The 15,503-nt window shown below is 40.9% G+C and overlaps 1 protein-coding gene across 1 annotated transcript in view; it reads right to left on the reverse strand.

The window, feature by feature from the left end:
* Positions 1-15,187, reverse strand: part of B3GNT8 (UDP-GlcNAc:betaGal beta-1,3-N-acetylglucosaminyltransferase 8) — a 43,960-nt gene extending 28,773 nt beyond the window's left edge. Inside the window, exon 1 of the mRNA XM_067460944.1 lies at positions 12,352-15,187. The gene's annotated coding sequence lies outside the window, so the exon portion shown is untranslated. The remainder of the gene's footprint in view (positions 1-12,351) is intronic.
* Positions 15,188-15,503: the final 316 nt, after the last annotated feature.

The raw sequence follows: 15,503 nt of genomic DNA on the forward strand, positions 1-15,503 counted from the left end.
AGAGCTGGACCTTAGGGAAGGCTGAGCGAAGGAAGAGAGATGCTTTTGAACGGTGGTGTTGGAGGAAAGTGCTGAGAGTGCCTTGGACTGCGAGAAGATCCAACCAGTCCATCCTCCAGGAAATAAAGCCCGGCTGCTCACTGGAGGGAAGGATACTAGAGACAAAGTTGAAGTACTTTGGCCACATCATGAGGAGACAGCAAAGCCTAGAGAAGACAATGATGCTGGGGAAAGTGGAAGGCAAAAGGAAGAGGGGCCGACCAAGGGCAAGATGGATGGATGGCATCCTTGAAGTTACTGGACTGACCTTGAAGGAGCTGGGGGTGGTGACGGCCGACAGGGAGCTCTGGCGTGGGCTGGTCCATGAGGTCACGAAGAGTCGGAGACGACTGAACGAATGAACAACAACATCTTTATGGGAGGCTTCTCTCATGTCCCCGCATGAGGAGCTGGAGCTGATAGAGGGAGCTCATCCGCCTTTCCCTGGATTCGAACTTGCGACCTGTCGGTCTTCAGTCCTGCCGGCACAGGGGTTTAACCCACTGCGCCACCGGTGGCTCAGTGTTGATGGTCAGGAACACTATAGATAAGGGGAGAAGTGTATTTGAGCATTGTAATATACTCAAACAAGTACACCATGCTTGTATTCACTTATAGTAAGCATATTACATACCAACATGGTGTAATGGTTTGAGCATTGGACTATAACTCTGGAGACCAGGGTTTCATGTCCCACTCGACCACGAAAACCAACTGGGTGACCTTGGGTGAGTCTCATACTATCAGACCCACAAAATCCTATATACGAGGGTTGAATGAAAAGTAATGCCTCCATCTTCGTAACTCCTCAACAGATGGCAGTACTAGGATGTGGCAGGCACTAGCTTGTTCAGTAGACTCTCCTCTACAGTTCCATTTTGTGGGAAGCCTTAGCATTGAACAGTTGTATTGTTAAAGTGTTTAAAGTGTTAAGTATGGAACCCTGCGCAGACGGTCGGTCAATGCAACTTGAGCAACGTGCAGTCATTGAATTCTTGACAGCAGAAGGTGTCACCCCAAAGGAGATTCATCAGATAATGCAAACTGTTTATGGTGATTGTGTTGGTGAGGGTACTGTGCGTCGTTGTGCGAGTAAGTTTAAAGATGTTGAGGTGGGAACATCTGACTTGCATGACAAACAAAGAGTTGGATGTTCTGTGACAGCATCCACCGAGTTTCACATGCAAAAGGTTGACAGGTTAATTCAGGATGATCGTCGTATCACTCAGAGAGAAATTTCAAGCATAATTGGCATTTCACAAGAACATATGGGTCACATTATTGCTTTGCTTGGCTATCGGAAGATCTGTGCACGATGGGTACCCAAGATGCTGATGCTGGTTACGGAAACAGAGTGTCGACTTATTCTGTGACGGCTTCAGAAAACTTGTTCATCGTTGGCAGAAATGTATCCAATTGTCTGGTGATTATGTGGAAAAGTGAATAGTTGTAGTTAAAGAGCACATTCTAAGGATTATTTCTGTGTTTGATTTATTAAAATATTGCCATCCAAACCCAAGTAACGAAGGTGGAGGCATTACTTTTCATTCAACCCTCATAGGTTTGGCTTCGCATTGCCATATGTCCAGAAAACCCAAAGGCGCCCAGCAGCCATCCTTATACTCCTTCCGTCTACCTGGTAGCTAAGGTTACTTACAGGAGTGTTAAAACAAATACAGCTCAAACACATTGTTCATAGGAATGTTACTGATGTAAAGTTAAAAGCTGCTAAAACCAAACCATTACAAACAGAACAAACCATTAAACAATGCAATACACGATTACCATCTGCCAATGCCGTTATTTTATTCCCAAAGTAAGAACGAAAAATAGAATGTCAGTGGACAATAAAAGAGATTTAAAGATGGAGTTGAAGATAACCTTTTAAAAATGTCGCATACACACCGAGAACTGGGAAGCTCTGGTTCTGGAGTGTTGTAACTGGAGGTCAGCTGTTACCAACAGTGCTGTGGTTTTTGAAGAGGCATGAATGGAGAGTGAAATGGAGAATCATAGAGTTGGAAGAGACCTCGTGGGCCAACCAGTCCAAACCCCTGCCAAGAAGCAGGAACATTGCATTCAAAGCACCCCCAACAGATGGCCATGCAGGCTCTGTTTCAAAGCTTCCAAAGAAGGAGCCTCTACCACACTCTAGGGCAGAGAGTTCCACTGCTGAACAGCTCTCACAGTTCAGATGGAATCTCCTTTCTTGTAGTTTGAAGCCGTTGTTCCGCGTCCTAGTCTCCAGGGCAGCAGAAAACAAGCTTGCTCCCTACTCCCTATGACTTTCCCTCACATATTTATACATGGCTATCATCATGTCTCTTCTCATCCTTCTCTTCTTCAGGCTAAACATGCCCAGCTCTTTAAGCCGCTCCTCATAGAGCTTGTTCTCCAGATCCTTGATCATTTTAGTACCAAGAGGAAGGAATGCCAAGCAAACCCTCATCGGAACTGCCTTCAATCTAGAAAAGTATGTTCTCATTGCAAAAGATCGTGCAGATCCAGAATAGAGCTCAACCGTCCCTTAAGAACCCACTGCCAAGACTCTACCCTTGGAAGATAATCAAGCCTATGATGATGATTATGGATAACATACCGAAACAGGAAAGGTCCTTGTTCTGGTACAGCTGTACTAGGAGCTCCAATTTTGTTTGCTTTACATTAAATGTTTGTTTGCAGTCCTAAGTTTCAGGGACTCTGCAGATAGGTGGCTTCTTTTGGTTGCAGTTATAGGGCAAGCCACCTGTCCATCATCATTAAGTTTTCCCGTCCCTTGCTCAGGGCAATTGGGAAGGGAAGGGAGCCATTTTTTAGTTAGTCTCAGCTAGGTTAGCCAATGTACAGGATGTGTGTAAAGCTTCCCCTGTACAAAAGCTTCAACCTTTAAGAATTTCCAGGGTTACAGAAATTCCAACAGAAACAGAAGGAAAAGAGTCTCCAAAGACTTTCCAGGGAAACAGCCCTAAAGATCAAAGAACTCCAGCTGAAGAGACTACAGGCCTTGCTGGTAGGTCCACTCGGTGCTTTGAGACGCAGTTCAACCCGGTAGTGGTGCCCACATCAGTAAGGTTTAAGTTTACAGTCAGCCTGGGAGAAGTTAAAAAGGGGATTTTCCTTTAAAGTAAAGAAGAAGTTATTGAAGACAGTTGCCTGTCCTTTGTGGGCAAGTTTAGGAATTCACCAGTTACCTAAAAGCTTGGAATTATTTGCTGAACTTTACTGAAGACAGGAGAAGTTTCTGTTTGATTGTTCATTAATAAAAGACTTTGTTGTACTTCTCAAGCCATCTAAAGACTGTTTGTGGTGGAAACCTCTGAGAACTTCTCTTTGAGGCCCCTGGCTTCCTGTTGGGCAAAGGTTGCACGTCCTGTTTTAAAGACAACTATTTACAGGTCCAACGCATGACAGAACAGTCCTTATCTGCCTATGAGTGCATTGCATGGAGGGTGTCAATCAAACCTCCATGGGAAGGGAATTCCAAGATTTGGGAGCAACTACCAAGAAGGCCTTGCTCCCATTTCTCCGTAATGGAGTTTATTGTTACAGTTCCTGTTAGCCAACTCCCTCCCACGGCATCCTGTTGAACCAACAACTGCTGTCAAAGTGTGGTATACGAAGCTTCGAACCCTGCCCTCATCATATTGTGGCTGAGATAGTGAGAGACACTATCTTGTCTTAGCATCTCTGAATGGAGATGCTCACTATTGTCTGGGTGGCACATGGGCACTGCCAATGCAAAAGCTTGCCTGACGTCATCACCATTATCATAACACATGTGATGTTGACATGGATGCCATAGCAGCTGTTTTTCCATTGGCAGTACATTCTTTTTTTTTTTTTTAAATGATTTTTATTAAGTTTTTCACAATCCACACAAGGAAAGAGGGGGAACAAAAAACAAGAAGATAGATCAGTAGGAAAGGGATAGGAACACACAGAAAAAAAAAAACCACCATATCTAACTAACATCTAATACATACAAAACAACTACTCAAACTATTCTAAAATGACTTCCACTCCAACCTCAGGATCTTTTCAGAATATTTCTTCACCTTAATTATCTATTCTTATCCCATTGTTTTTTCAGCTTTCTTCTCATAATCATATATCAGGGACCAATCTGTCCTCCTCAAAACTCTTCCTTCATTTCTTCTCAACAAAAAAGTTAATTCGTCCATGTCTCTTATTTCTTTAATTTTCTTCCACCAGTCTTTAATACTCGGGACCTCACCATTCTTCCAATATTTGGCAAAAACCATCCTAGCCGCCGTTATGCAGTAAGTGAATAATTTATCTTCTTTCTCATCCAATTTACAGATAGTTTCAGCCGGTCCCAGTTCTGCAAATCCTTTTGGACCTTCTTCCAAACTAATTCATAATTATTCTTTAAAAGTTGTCCATTTCTGGCTGTGATCCAGACTCCTAGGTATCTAATTTTCTTAACACCTTCTATTCCAACCTGTTGTTGGATCTTTATTTGTTTCTCCTTATTCACATTCTTAAATAAAAGTTTAGTTTTCTTCATGTTCATCTTAAAACCTGCCACCTTTCCAAAATCTTCTATTTTGTTAATCCAACTTTGTAAATTTTTCTCCGGGTTTTCAATTGTACCTATTAAATCATCTGCAAACGCTCGTATTTTGTATTCAAATTTACCAATTTTTGCTCCTTTAATCTTTTCATCTTCTCTGATTTTCTTCATCAGGATCTCCACTGCCATAACAAAAATTAATGGGGAGAGTGGACAACCTTGTCTCGTGCCTTTCGTGATTTCAAATTCTTGAGTCACTTGCCCATTCACTTTTACCTTAGCTTTTTGAAATTCATAAATAGCATTAATTGCATTATTAAATTTCTCTCCCATATCCAACTCTTGTATCAAAATCTTGAAGAAATCCCAATTCAAATTGTCAAATGCTTTCTCAGCATCTATTGACAGAAGGGCAAATTCTTTTTGATGATTAGTCTCATAATATTCCAAAAGGTCTAGAACGTTGCGTATATTTTCTTTCATATGTCTATTTGGAAGAAAACCTGTTTGTTCTTCGCCAATCCACTTGCTTAAAAAAAGTTTTAATCTTGTGGCCATAATATTTGCAAACAATTTATAATCCATATTTAACAAGGAGATCGGCCTGTAATTTTTGATATCGTTTTCCAGTGATCCTTCTTTATGTATCACAGTTATTTCTGCCTCCTTCCAGGAGTCTGGAACCTTTCGATATTTTAAAGCTTCATTCGCTATAACTTTAAAAATGGGTATCAACTGCTGTTTAAACGTTTTATAAAATCCTGCCGTAAACCCATCCGGTCCCGGGGCTTTGTCTGCATTCATTTTACTTATAGCTTTCTCAATTTCCTCTTCTGTTATTTCTTTGTTCAATTCTTCTCTATCTTCATCTGTTATTTTATCCAGTTTCATTTGTCCAATATATTCCATAATATCCTCTTTCTTTATGTCCTCCTTTGTATATAATTGTGTATAGAAAGTCCGAAACTCCTCCAAAATTTCTTTATCCGTTTTCAAATCCTTGTCCTTAGTACTTATTTTAGCAATATGATTGATTTGCCTCTTTTTTCTAACCTGGTTTGCCAACCATTTACCTGGTTTGTTAGCATTTTCAAAAGCCTGTTGCTTTAGAAATTTCATCTGTCTTGATTGGAATTCCAGCTCCACATGATTTTTTTCCTGTTTCAATGTCACCAATTGTTTCTCTATTCGTTTAGATGGGTTTTTCTTTAACTCCATTTCTTTTACTGCTATTTCTGCCCTCAACTCGTTTATTCTTTTATTTCTCTCTCTATTCCTTCTTGCTCCTTGTTGAATAAAATGCCCTCTCATGACTGCCTTAAAGGCATCCCAAACCACTCGTGGCTCCATTGAATCTAATCTATTTATTTGTAAATAGTCCTGGATTAACTTCTTGAAATATTCTTTGTCATCTTCCGTTTTTATTAAGTTCTCATTTAATCTCCATTTTCTATGATAATTTTTTTGATTTACCACCAATTCCAGAGGGCAGTGATCTGATAAGTCTCGTGGCAGAATATTAATCTCTTTCACTTTAGTAGAGAGGTTCTTAGTAATCCAAACCATATCAATTCTAGACCAGGATTGATGTCTATTCGAGAAGAAGGTAAAGTCTCTTTTATCTTTATTTCTAATTCTCCATGCATCTTCAAGGTCGAAGTCTTTTTGTAAATCCATGAATTTCTGAGGGAGTTTCCCTCCCTTAAACTTCTTTTTCTTCAAACTTTTATCTATCTGACAATCGACGACCCCATTAAAATCTCCTGCCAAGATCAGTTCATCAAATTCTGTTTCTTTTAACTTAGTATTTAAGAATTCAGCAAATTTTCTCTTCGGTCCATTGGGAGCATATATATTACAAACCAATATTTTGGAATCTCCAATTATTATTTTCACTGCCACACATCTTCCTTCTGTATCTCTAAATGCCAATTCTGAGTCTATTGAGTCCTTTACATATGTAACCACTCCTCTTTTCTTTTTTTCATAGGCCGAATAATATTCCTTTCCTAATTTTTTATTCGGAAGGTGTGCCACATGTTTATCACAGATATGCGTTTCCTGTAACATTATTACATCAAAGTTCTGTTTCTTCAGGCTCCTCCATACTCTCTTCCGTTTTTGGGGGGAGTTCATACCATTAATATTATTCGAAAAACATTTTATTTGTCTCTCCATCATTTTATTTATCCTTATCTGGCAGTACATTCTTTGAGTCACATCAGACTGAAGGATTATTGCATTTAGAACAGTGTTTCTCAACCTTCCTAATGCCACGATCCCTTGATACAGTTCCTCATGTTGTGTTGACCCCCAATCATAACATTATTTTCGTTGCTACTTCATTACTGTAATTTTGCTACTGTTATGAATCGTAATGTAAATATCTGATATGCAGGATGCATTTTCATTCACTGGACCATATTTGGCACAAATACCTGAAAATTAAATACTGGTGGGATTGGGGGGGATTGATTTTGTCATTTGGGAGTTGTAGTTGCTGGGATTTATAGTTCACTTACCATCAAAGAGCATTCTGAACTCCACCAACGATGGAATTGAACCAAACTGGGAACACAGTTCCATGACCAACAGAAAATACTAGAAGAGTTTGGTGGGCATAGATCTTGAGTTTGGGAGTTGTAGTTCACCTGGACCACTGCCTGTTGTCTTCTTAAACAACCTATTATTAATAATGTCCTTTAATAATGTTATCATTATTATTGAGTCTGTGAGTTGTAGTTCACCTGCAACCAGATAGCACTGTAGACTCAAGCAATTATGGATCTGGACCAAACTTGGCACAAATATATGCTCAAATGTGAACACTGGTGGAGGTTGGGGAAAACAGACCTTGACATTAGGGAGTTGTAGTTGCTGGGATTTATAGTTCACCTACAATCAAAGAGTATTCTGAACCCCACCAACAATGGAATTGAACCAAACTTGGCACACAGAATTCCAAAAACCAACAGAAAATACTGGAAGGGTTTGGTGGGCATAGATCTTGAGTTTGGGAGTTGTAGTTTACCTGGGACCACTGCCTGTTGTCTTCTTAAACAATCTATTATTAATAATATCCTTTAATAATGTTATCATTATGATTGTGTTTGGGAGTTGTAGTTCACCTGCATCCAGATATCACTGCAGACTCAAGCAATTATGGATCTGGACCAAACTTGGCACAAATATATGCCCAAATGTGAACACTGGTGGAGGTTGGGGAAAACAGACTTTGACATTTGGGAGTTGTAGTTGCTGGGATTTATAGTTCACCTACAATCAAAGAGCATTCTGAACCCCACCAACAATGGAATTGAACCAAACTTGGCACACAGAATTCCCAAGACCAACAGAAAATACTGGAAGGGTTTGGTGGGCATAGATCTTGAGTTTGAGAGTTGTAGTTCAACTACATCCAGAGAGCACTGTGAACTCAAACAATGATAGATCTGGACCAAACCTGGCACAAATACTCAATATATCCAAATGTGAATACTGGTGGAGTTTGGGGGAAATAAATCTTGACATTTAGGAGTTGTAGTTGCTGGGATTTATAGTTCACCTACAATCAAAGAGCATTCTGAACTCCACCAATGATGGACTTGAACCAATCTTGGCACACAGAACTCTCACAACCAAGAGAAAATACTGGAAGGGTTTGGTGGGCATTGACTTTGAGTTCTGGAGTTGTAGTTCTCCTCCATCCAGAGAGCACTGTGGACTCAAACAATGATGGATCTGGACCAAACTTGGCACGAATACTTAATATGTCCAAAAGTGAACACTGGCGGAGTTTGGGGGAAACAGACCTTGACATTAGGGAGTAGTAGTTGCTGGGATTTATAGTTCACCTACAATCAAAGAGCGTTCTGAACCCCACCAATGTTGGAATGGAACCAAACTTGGCACACAGAACTCCCATGACCAACAGAAAATATTGGAATGGTTTGGTGGGCATAGATCTTGAGTTTGGAAGTTGTAGTTCACCTATATCCAGAGAGCACTGTGAACTCAATCAATAATAGATCTGGACCAAACTTGGCATGGATACTCAATATGCTCAAATGGGAATGTTGGTGGAGTATAGGGAAACTAGACCTTGACATTTGGGAGTTGTATTTGCTGGGATTCTGAACCCCACCAATGATGGAATTGGGCCAAACTTCTCACACAGCACCCTCATGACCAACAGAAAATACTGGGGGGATTTGGGATGAATTGACAGTGATTTAGGGGAAATTTAGTTCACCTACATCCAGAGAGCAATGTGAACCTAAACAACTATGCCAATGGGGTTCCTAAGACCATTAGAAATATGTGTTTGCAGATGGGCTTTGGCGACCCCTCTGAAATCCCCTCACAACCCCCCCCCCCCCACTGAGCTGCTGAACTTGCTGACCGAAAGGATGGCAGTTCGAATTTGGGGAACGGGGTGAGCTCCCACAGTTAGGTCCAGCTTTTGCCAGCCTAGCAGTTTGAAAACATGCAAATGTGAGTAGATCAATAGGTACCACTTTGACAGGAAGGTACAGTGCACCATGCAGTCATGCTGGCCACATGACCTTGAAGGTGTCTATGGACAACGCCGGCTCTTCAGCTTAGAAATGGAGATGAGCACCACCCCGCAGAGTGGGGCACGACTAGACTTTACCTTTACCTTTACCTTGAAAGCTGACCATGGGGTTGTCTTGCTTACCTTGAGCTACTCTTTAGCTGAAACAGAGCTTGCATTTTGTGATAGTATTCTTACAAGTTGCCCCATAATTTATTTCTTTAGTGAAAATTAGCATATAAAAATAAATGGTGGGATGGGATCATTTTTTTTAAAAAAAAAATCACATCTTGTGTACTGATTTGCCAAAGCCAGAAAGCCCTGTGGCCCACATATAGTAAATATGAGAAATGTGCATGGGTTGTTTAGCACGCACGCTTGTCTCATTAGGAGGAATAAAGAAGAAGGGGAAAGAGATATGGGATAGAAATGTTTTATTGCTTTAGATGTATTCAGCTCTACTTCCTTGAGGCCTTTTCAAACCTGCCTGACAGCCTGAACTGGAGCCTTGGAGAAGTAACTTTCAAAGAAAATAAAAGCTGGGTGAGTTAGATTGCTGTAATCCAAAAAGCAACTTCTCTGAACTTTGGTCTGAGTGTTAATGTCTAACTAAGTAAAGGTAAAGTCCATTCGTGTCTGACTGGGTGTTCATCTCTCTTTCTAAGCCGAAAAGCCGGCATTGTCCGCAGACATCTCCAAGGTCATGTGGTCAGCATGACTGCATGGAGCACCATTACCTTCCCGTTAGAACAGTATCTATTGATCTACTCAAATTTGCATGTTTTTGAACCACTAGGTTGGCAGAAGCTGGGGCTAACAGCAGGATCTCACCCCCGTTCCCTGGATTTGAACCGGTGACCTTTCGGTCAGCAAGTCCAGCAGCTCAGCGGTTTAACCCATTGCACCACCAGAGGGCTTTCAAACTGGGAGGGAATTTGAACCCAGGACTCTGAGACCTAAGCCCTTCCTATAAGGCCCCTTCTACATTTCCATATAATCCAGATTATCATAGGAGATAATCCACATTATCTACTTTGAACCGGATTATATGAGTCTACACTGCCATATAATCTAGTTCAAAGCAAATCATCTGGATTTTGTCTGGCAGTGTAGAAGGACTCTAGGGCCCCTTTCACACAACTGAATAAAACCCCACATTTTCTACTTCGAACTGGAACACATGGCAGCGTGGACTCAAGATAACCCAGTTCAAAGCAGACATTATGGGATTTTTGGCCTTGATATTCTGGATTATATGGTGGCGTGGAAGGGTCCTAAGTCTCCCCTTCTTCTACTGAGGTCTCTCTTTCCTGAGCAAGTTTACAAGAGTAAATATAGAACTTCCTTAAATGTTTCCCTCAAACAAACCAGGATTCCTCCAAGAATTCTTTCAGTGCAGGAGCCAAGGAAGTCTTGTATAGGTATATGGATGGATGGATGGACAGATACCAGATAGATAGATAGATAGATAGATAGATAGATAGATAGCAGATCAATAGCTAGATTAGATAGAGGTACCAGATAGATAGAGAGAGAGAGAAGATAGATAGATAGATAGATAGATAGATAGACAGACAGACAGACAGAGACAGAAAGAGCTAGAGAAGATAGATAGATGGTAGATAGATGATTGATAGACAGATCGATAGATCGATAGATCAATAGCTAGATTAGAGATACTACATAGATAGATAGATAGATAGATAGATAGATAGATAGATAGATAGATAGATAGCAGATCGATAGCTAGATTAGATAGAGAGAGATACCAGAAAGATAGATTAGAGAGAGAGAGTTAGAGAAGATAGATGGTAGATAGATAGATAGATAGATAGATAGAGAGAAGATAGATAGATAGATAGATAGATAGATAGATAGATGATTGATAGCTGCATTAGATAGAGAGAGATACCAGATAGATATATTAGAGAGAGAGTTAGAGAAGATATATGGTAGATAGAGAGGGGGGGGGGGGAGAGAGAGAGAAGATAGATAGATAGATAGATAGATAGATAGATAGATAGATAGATATAGATAGATACCAGATAGATAGATAGCTAGAGTAGATAGATATAGAGATCCCCTGTCCAGATACAATACATTGCCTTCTCATCCAGTGTTTTTAAACTTTTAATCCTTTGCTATCTGCCCTGCTCACTGTGATTTATTTTCTTGTGTTTAAATTATTGTGATTTTATATTGTTGATGTTTATTTATATTGTTTCTTGTGTTTTATTTTTTATTTATATTTTTACTGTTGTTCTATGTTGTTATTTGCATTGTTGTATTGTTGGCCTTGGCCTCATGTAAGCCGCCCCGAGTCCCCGTGGGGAGATGGTGGCGGGGTATAAATAAAGTATTATTATTATTATTATTATTATTATTATTATTAGAGATAGAGATGATAGATAGATAGATAGATAGATAGATAAATAGATAGATAGATAGATAGATAGATAGATAGATGGATGGATGGATGGATGGATAGATGGATAGATGGATAGATAGATGGATAGATGGATAGATAGATGGATAGATCAGACGGATGGATGGATGGGTAGATAGATGATAGATAGAGATAGAGAGATAGAGAAATAGAGTAGATAGATAGATTAGACAGATAGATGGAGACATAGATTGATAGATAGTAGATAGATACCAGAAAGATAGCTAGATAGCACACACACACACAGAGAAGATAGATAGATAGATCGATCAGACGGATGGATGGATGGATGGATGGATGATAGATAGATAGAGATAGAGAGATAAATATAGTAGATAGATTAGACAGATAGATGAAGAGATAGGTTGATGGATAGTAAATAGATACCAGAAAGAAAGAAAGATAGCTAGATTAGATAGACACACACAGAGAGAGAGAGAGAGAGAGAAGATGGATGGATGGATGGATAGATGGATGGATAGATAGAGATAGAGAGATAGGGAAATATAGTAGATAGATAGATCAGACAGATAGATGGAGAGATAAATTGATAGTAGATAGATACCAGAAAGATAGCTAGATTAGACAGAGAGAGAGAAAGAGAAGATAGATAGATAGATAGATAGATAGTAGGTAGGTAGATAGATAGATACCAGATAGATAGACAGACAGACAGACAGACAGACAGACAGACAGACAGACAGACAGACAGATAGATAGAACATCCCATTCCATTTTAAGCAATTGAAGCATTGGATAAAAGTATTTTTCTTTTACCTTTGTGACTCTGGTTTCTTCCGCCAGCATGCAAATCCCACAAGGCTGTATGTTCTTCAAAGCTTGTCCCGGCTTGCCAAAAAATTGTGATGTTTTCGTCAACAGCCCATAAAGGTGGAGCTCAGGTGCTCTCCATCTGGAGCTCCGAAACCTTCAAAGGGCCGAGGCAGGCAACCGCATGGAAACCAGTGGCACGTAGGAAAGCTGGCACCAGCTCTGGACACTGAGGAGCAGCCAATAAGATTTCCCTGGCCTTCAGGAAAAGAAACCATAAGCAAATCTACTGGGATAAACAGGATTGAGAGCAATTACAGGTATACATTATGCAAAAGGTCACGCAGGAAATGGGAGTTCTGGTTTCTTTTTCAACAGACCAACTGTGTAAAGGAGTTGCAGGTAAACGGAATGAATGGAGTACAGGAGATGTGATCCTGGGCATGACTTCCTTTAACAGTCAGTTGGGCAACAGAGGGAAAAAATTACGTGGAACGAAAAGGGCAGGAATAATGTGAAAAGAACAGGTTCCGGCAATGCAAGAAAAAACTCAACGTGTTTCAGCAAAGCTTTTAATTCAGTACTCAAAATGAGACATGACACTTGCAACCTGCTCGAGCAGCGTTTCTCAATCTGGGGGTGGCGAGGGGGTTTCAGAGGGGTCGCCAAAGACCATTAGAAAACATGTATTTCTGATGGTCTTAGGGACCCCTTTGGCAGAGAAGGTTGAAGATCTCTCCGCCTGCCATAGAATCATAGAGTTGGAAGAGACCTCATGGACCATCCAGTCCAACCCCCTGCCAAGAAGCAGGAATATTGCATTCAAAGCACCCCTGACAGATGGCCATCCAGCCTCTGTTTAAAAGCTTTCAAACAAGGAGCCTCCAGGGCAGAGAGTTCCACTGCTGAACGGCTCTCACAGTCAGGAAGTTCTTCCTCATGTTCAGATGGAATCTCCTTTCTCTTGTCCTTCCTTTCTCCTGTCCTTCTCTTCCTTTTTGGAAACAGACTGAAAACCCTTCCTCCAAAAGCCCTTCTCCTGCTGTGATTTGCTGGCCTCTCAACAGGCCTCTCAGCCAAGGGGAAGGCTGTTTCTGAGACTCCAAGTGGGGAGGGGAGAGCAGGCATGCTCGGTGCATGGCAGTGTGGTGTGCATGTGCAAGCGAGGGAGAGTGAGCAAGGCTGGAGGGAGGCTCACACTAGTGAGTCCTTTCAACACATGGAGGTTCTGTGTGGGAAGTTTGGACAATTCTATTGTTAGTGGCATTCAGAATGCTCTTTGATTGTAGGTGAATTATAAATCCCAGCAACTACAACTCCCAAATGACAAAATCTATGTTCCCCTTATACCACCAGTGTTCACATTTGGGCATATTGAGTATTCATGTCAAGTTGGGTCCAGATCAGTCATTGTTTGAGTCCACACTGCTCTCTGGATGTAGGTGAATTACAACTCCAAAACTCAAAGTTAATGCTCACCAAACCCTTCCAGTATTTTCTGTTGGTCATGGGAGTTCTGTGTACCAAGATTGATTCAATTCCATCATTGGTGGAGTTCAGAATGCTCTTTGATTGTAGGTGAACTATAAATCCCAGCAACTACAACTCCCAAATGACAAAATCAACCCCACCAGAATTCAAATTGGGGCTTATCGGCTATTTGTGCCAAGTTTGGTCCAGTAAACGAAAATACATCCTGCATATCAGATATTTACATAACGATTCATAACAGTAGCACAACTGCAGTTCTGAAGTAGCAACGAAGTAATGTTATGGTTGGGGGTCACCACAACATGAGGAACTGTTTTAAGGGGTCGTGGCATTAGGAAGATTGAAGCCCTTTGTGAACTTCTTTCAAAACACATCCAGGAATGACATTTTTCTGCCACCAATTTTCTTAACGTTTTCCATTTTTGTGAGATCTATACACAAATACTAATTTTGGAGGCTTATCTCCTCTCCCTTTCTCCATGTTGCTGTTCATGAATACTCTGTAAAAGATTCTGGGGCAGCTGCAGTTTCACTTGCCAGTAATAGGCAGGGGCTGCTCAACCCATTACACAAAGTAAGCATTTGCAGTATAGTTGATTTTGCCCAGGGCCACTCTTGAGGGAAATAGACCTTGACATATGCGAGTTGTAGTTGCTGGGATGTATAGTTCACCTAAAATCAAAGAGCATTCTGAACTCCACCAATGATGGAATTGAACCAAATATGGAACACAGAACTCCCACGACAAACAAAAAATATATATCAGTGATTGGTTTGGGGGGGAGGGGCAGCAAGATACTGTTACCGTTGAAAATTACCTAGTGTCGCCACTGGTTATAGGTAAGAATACTAGGCTACCATAGAATTTCATGGTATCCCATCCTTTCCTAGCTGAAAACTGTATTGCATTGTAGACATATTACTGCAACACAGAAGCAAAAAATTCATTTTTCTGCCACACTCCACCATTATCTCAGTATTGCGAAAAACACCCAAAACCTTTCAGCTGGATTGCGAACAAGGAGAAAATGCAGAAATGGTTAGACCCGGAAAAAAAGACTAACAAGAGCTTCTTTGCCAGGGACATTGTTAATAATTGTTGATAGATGCTAAAGATGTAAACAGAGCTATGCACCTGATCTTGGAATCTAAGCAGGCCCAAGCCTGCCCAGTGATTGTATTGTAAGCCACTGTTATTATGGCCAAACAACTGCTGTGAGAACAAACACTCCGAAAGCAGAGTGAATCTTGCTCTGACCACTTATGAACCACAACAGCTAAACCAACCATGGGCAAATTTGAGCCCTCCAGATGTTTAGGACTTCAACTCCCAAAATTCCTAACAGCCTCAGGCCCCTTCTTTTTCCCCCTCAGCCGCTTAAGCGGCTGAGGGGGAAAAAGAAGGGTCCTGAAGCTGTTAGGAATTGTGGGAGTTGAAGTCCTAAACACCTGGAGGGTTCAAATTTGCCCATGGCTGAGCTAAACCCCCATATCCAAAGGCAATATACCTCTATTTCCCAGGTAAAGAGAGATAGGAGGACTGCTATCTTTAATTATAATGACAGGTTCAGAGAGAGGGACAGATTTCGAAACAGAGATGTCCAGCATATCCAGCAGTCTGCTTTTAGATGTGACCAAAACGACCCTTCCTACTTTCCTCCTCTGGT

This window comes from Anolis sagrei, chromosome X, assembly GCF_037176765.1.
Source record: "Anolis sagrei isolate rAnoSag1 chromosome X, rAnoSag1.mat, whole genome shotgun sequence".
NCBI classification, from domain to species: domain Eukaryota; kingdom Metazoa; phylum Chordata; class Lepidosauria; order Squamata; family Dactyloidae; genus Anolis; species Anolis sagrei.